The 5,000-nt window shown below is 53.7% G+C and overlaps 1 protein-coding gene across 1 annotated transcript in view; it reads left to right on the top strand.

Annotated features, from left to right (window-relative positions):
- LOC311343384 (transmembrane protein 132C-like) overlaps window positions 1–5,000 on the top strand; it is a gene marked incomplete at both ends in the record, with an annotated part of 105,225 nt that overhangs the window by 97,973 nt on the left and 2,252 nt on the right. The window lies entirely within an intron of this gene.

Raw genomic sequence — 5,000 nt, 5'->3', positions numbered from 1 at the left:
ACCCCCACCCTCCTCTAACCCCACCCTCCTCTAACCCCACCCTCCTCTAACCCCACCCTCCTCTTAACCCCACCCTCCTCTTAACCCCACCCTCCTCTAACCCCACCCTCCTCTTAACCCCACCCTCCTCTAACCCCACCCTCCTCTAACCCAACCCTCCTCTACCCCCACCCTCCTCTAACCCCACCCTCCTCTAACCCCACCCTCCTCTAACCCCACCCTCCTCTTAACCCCACCCTCCTCTAACCCCACCCTCCTCTAACCCCACCCTCCTCTAACCCCACCCTCCTCTAACCCCACCCTCCTCTTAACCTCCTCTTAACCCCACCCTCCTCTTAACCTCCTCTTAACCCCACCCTCCTCTAACCCCACCCTCCTCTAACCCCACCCTCCTCTTAACCCCACCCTCCGCTAACCCCACCCTCCTCTTAACCCCACCCTCCGCTAACCCCACCCTCCGCTAACCCCACCCTCCTCTAACCCCACCCTCCGCTAACCCCACCCTCCTCTAACCCCACCCTCCTCTAACCCCACCCTCCTCTAACCCCACCCTCCTCTAACCCCACCATCACCTGGTGCCCATCATCACCAACAAGAGGTAAGCCTCCTCTAACCCCACCCTCCTCTAACCCCACCCTCCTCTTAACCTCCTCTAACCCCACCCTCCTCTAACCCCACCCTCCTCTAACCCCACCCTCCTCTAACCCCACCCTCCTCTAACCCCACCCTCCTCTTAACCCCACCCTCCTCTAACCCCACCCTCCTCTTAACCCCACCCTCCTCTTAACCCCACCCTCCTCTACCCCCACCCTCCTCTAACCCCACCCTCCTCTTAACCCCACCCTCCTCTAACGCCACCCTCCTCTTAACCCCACCCTCCTCTAACCCCACCCTCCTCTTAACCCCACCCTCCTCTTAACCCCACCCTCCTCTAACCCCACCCTCCTCTTAACCCCACCCTCCTCTTAACCCCACCCTCCTCTAACCCCACCCTCCTCTTAACCCCACCCTCTTCTAACCCCACCCTCTTCTAACCCCACCCTCTTCTAACCCCACCCTCCTCTAACCCCACCCTCTTCTAACCCCACCCTCCTCTAACCCCACCCTCCTCTAACCCCACCCTCCTCTTAACCCCACCCTCCGCTAACCCCACCCTCCTCTAACCCCACCCTCCTCTTAACCCCACCCTCCGCTAACCCCACCCTCCTCTAACCCCACCCTCTAACCCCACCCTCCTCTTAACCCCACCCTCCTCTAACCCCACCCTCCTCTTAACCTCCTCTTAACCCCACCCTCCTCTTAACCCCACCCTCCTCTAACCCCACCCTCCTCTTAACCTCCTCTTAACCCCACCCTCCTCTTAACCTCCTCTTAACCCCACCCTCCTCTTAACCCCACCCTCCTCTTAACCCCACCCTCCTCTAACCCCACCCTCCTCTAACCCCACCCTCCTCTTAACCCCACCCTCCTCTTAACCTCCTCTTAACCTCCTCTTAACCCCACCCTCCTCTTAACCTCCTCTTAACCCCACCCTCCTCTTAACCCCACCCCTCTCCCTCAGTACGAGAGGACCCCACCCCCTCAACACTTGGATGGTGCTGTTTATGTTTTTTACTTTATATTGTATATTTATGTATATAGACATTGTCTATTTTTTACATCATATTTGAACAGATATCATTTTGAAATACAAAAATGAAATGAATGTTGGTAAAGTGGTAGATAAGCTCTCTATTGTTTGATCTCTGATCAGTCGTCATTGAGTAATTCTCCTATCTAACAACAAAGGAATCTAATTATGTTTTTAGTTTCAAATATATTTCATACCACTTCAACTGAGACCAAACCCAACCAAAAAATGAAAGAAGACAATTTTAACGGGAGGGAACAATGGAAATAACCACATGTGGGTCTTTGTGTGTTATTGTGTTCATGCACGTGTTTTTGTGTGTATGGTTAGTCTGCAAGTGTATAAGATGGTGAAGTTTAGTGTATATGTGGTGTTGGTGTGTTAGGGGTCGGTGGGTGTGTGTGTTTGGGTGTGTGTGTGTTTGTGTGTGTTTGGGTGTGTGTGTCAGTGTATATTGGTGTGTGTGTGTGTGTGTGAGAGAGTGAGAGTAAGTATAGAGAGAGATAATGAACTGGTTGTTGAACACTGCAGGTCAGCAGACGTATTGTCCGGTCTATTACTGCTGATGAGGTCATCGCCTGCCTTCCTGTACAAATCACTACTACTATGGTGTGGGCATTACTATCATTATATATAGAGCAGTCAGTCACACACACACACACACACACACACACACACACACACACACACACACACACACACACACACACACATTTTCCACAGTACCTTTTCATACCACACAGACATCAGAAATCAACACTCCCAACTCCAAGCCTTTTTCCTTCTTGATAAAAGCTTTTGTCTTCATTTGAATGTTCCTCCTCCTACGGGCCGGGCTGTTTGAGGGGCCCGGTCTGTTTGAGGGGCCGGTCTGTTTGAGGGGCCCGGTCTGTTTGAGGGGCCTGGTCTGTTTGAGGGGCCCGGTCTGTTTGAGGGGCCCGGTCTGTTTGAGGGGCCGGTCTGTTTGAGGGGCCCGGTCTGTTTGAGGGCCCGGTCTGTTTGAGGGGCCCGGTCTGTTTGAGGGCCCGGTCTGTTTGAGGGCCCGGTCTGTTTGAGGGGCCTGGTCTGTTTGAGGGGCCCGGTCTGTTTGAGGGGCCCGGTCTGTTTGAGGGGCCGGTCTGTTTGAGGGGCCAGGCTGTGAGCAGGGGCCCGGTCTGTTTGAGGGGCCCGGTCTGTTTGAGGGGCCCGGTCTGTTTAAGGGGCCTGGTCTGTTTAAGGGGCCAGGCTGTGAGCAGGGGCCCGGTCTGTTTGAGGGGCCCGGTCTGTTTGAGGGGCCCGGTCTGTTTGAGGGGCCTGGTCTGTTTGAGGGGCCGGTCTGTTTGAGGGGCCGGTCTGTTTGAGGGGCCCGGTCTGTTTGAGGGGCCCGGTCTGTTTGAGGGCCCGGTCTGTTTAGGGGCCCGGTCTGTTTGAGGGGCCCGGTCTGTTTGAGGGCCCGGTCTGTTTGAGGGGCCTGGTCTGTTTGAGGGCCCGGTCTGTTTGAGGGGCCGGTCTGTTTGAGGGGCCCGGTCTGTTTGAGGGCCCGGTCTGTTTAGGGGCCCGGTCTGTTTGAGGGGCCCGGTCTGTTTGGGGGCCCGGTGTGTGAGCAGGGGCCCGGCAGGCAGACAAACATGGCTACTCCAGCGGTGCGCGGCTGAAAAAAACCACATTTAAGACACGACCAGAACATCACTTCCTCTCCTGCAGCAGGGCTGAATAATTCAGTGCAGCGACTGTGTGGTGCAGCTCGGCGTGTCCCCCCCCCCGTCCCCCGTCCCCCGTCCCTCCCTCCCTGTCCCCCCATGGCTGGGTGGGAGTGCTGAACCTTGTTCCACTGAGCGGGGGGGGGGGGGGGGGGGTCTCAAAGGCAGGCTTTGCTCTCCATCTCACCTGTCATTCTTTAGCGTGTAAAAGAAAAACAACTCAAAGACGCGTGGCGCGCGGGGGGCGGGCTTAACCCCGGCGACGGAGAGAAGACACACGTCTGGCGTCTGGTCCCCGCCCGGACCACCGCATACTGACGGCACGCAGAGCCTTTGTGGAAACACAACGGAGAGCAGCATGAAGGGAGACCGCACACACTGCCAGGCCCCAGCAGCTTACCTTTATCTCTCTCGCTCGCTCGCTCGCTCTCTCTCTCTCTCTCTCTCTCTCTCTCTCTCTCTCTCTCTCTCTCTCTCTCTCTCTCTCTCTCTCTCTCTCTCTCTCTCTCTCTCTCGCTTTTGATCTTGCTTCTCTCTTTCTCTCTCTCTCTCCCTCCCGGGTACGCTCTTACTCTCCCCCTCTCTCACTCTCCCTCTCGGTCTCTTACTCTCTCATTCATGCTCTCTCTCTCTCTCTCTCTCTCTCTCTCTCTCTTTATCTCCCTCCGGTGTGTGCGCTCAATCTCGCTCTCTGTTGTTCTCGATCTCCCTATCTCTTTCCTCCTCTCTCTCTTGCTCTCTCCCTCTCTCTTTCCTCCTCTCTCTCTTGCTCTCTTTCGCTCTTTTATCACTTTTTAATCTTTTTTTCACTGTCTGTGTATATTTATTCTGTTACCGGGTAAATGTGGCGTGAAAGAATTGTTAAAATTTTTAACAATGTCCCGTTCCAACTTTCCGTGTCTATCTCTGTACCTCGGCCTCTCCCTCTCTCTCTCTCTCTCGCCCTACCTCGCTCTCTCTTCTTCCTTCCCTCTACTCCTGTGTGGATATGTCTCTCTCTCATCCCACCTCTGTCAGAGAATAAAGACACTCTCCTGCACACACACACACACACACACACACACACACACACACACACACACACACACACACACTCACACAGAAATCCAATGACATGTTTGACATATGATGTAAACTATTGTATAAAGAGCTATACACATTCATCTAATACACACTCTTACACACAAACACACACTCCCACAGACTGTCATGAATTCTGGCATTGAAACACAAGTTACTTTACAGAATACCTCTTCTATTTCTCGGTGCAAAAACAATGTAATGTGTGTGTGTGTGTGTGTGTGTGTGTGTGTGTGTGTGTGTGTGTGTGTGTGTGTGTGTGTGTGTTAGTGTGTGGGTTTCTTTCTCCCTCAGATGGTGGCTTGGGAGATGGATGTGTGTATGTGAGTGTTTGTGTTTGTGTGTGTATGTGTGAGTATGTGTGTGTGTGTGTGTGTGTGTGTGTGAGTATGTAGGGGTGAGTATGTGTGTGTGTGTGTGTGTGTGTGTGTGTGTGAGTATGTATGTGTGAGTATGTGTGTGTGTGTGTGTGTGTGTGTGTGTGTGTGTGTGTGTGTGTGTGTGTGTGTGTGTGTGTGTGTAGAAGGCTGTCTGAGAGAAAATTGGTCAAATTGAAAAATGGGCCAGAATAGACGGGCGGCAGGATAGGGATGTGTAAACACACACACACA

This window comes from Micromesistius poutassou (assembly GCF_964030765.1).
Source record: "Micromesistius poutassou genome assembly, chromosome: 5".
Taxonomy (NCBI): domain Eukaryota; kingdom Metazoa; phylum Chordata; class Actinopteri; order Gadiformes; family Gadidae; genus Micromesistius; species Micromesistius poutassou.
This window is presented reverse-complemented; position numbering and strand designations above follow the sequence as displayed.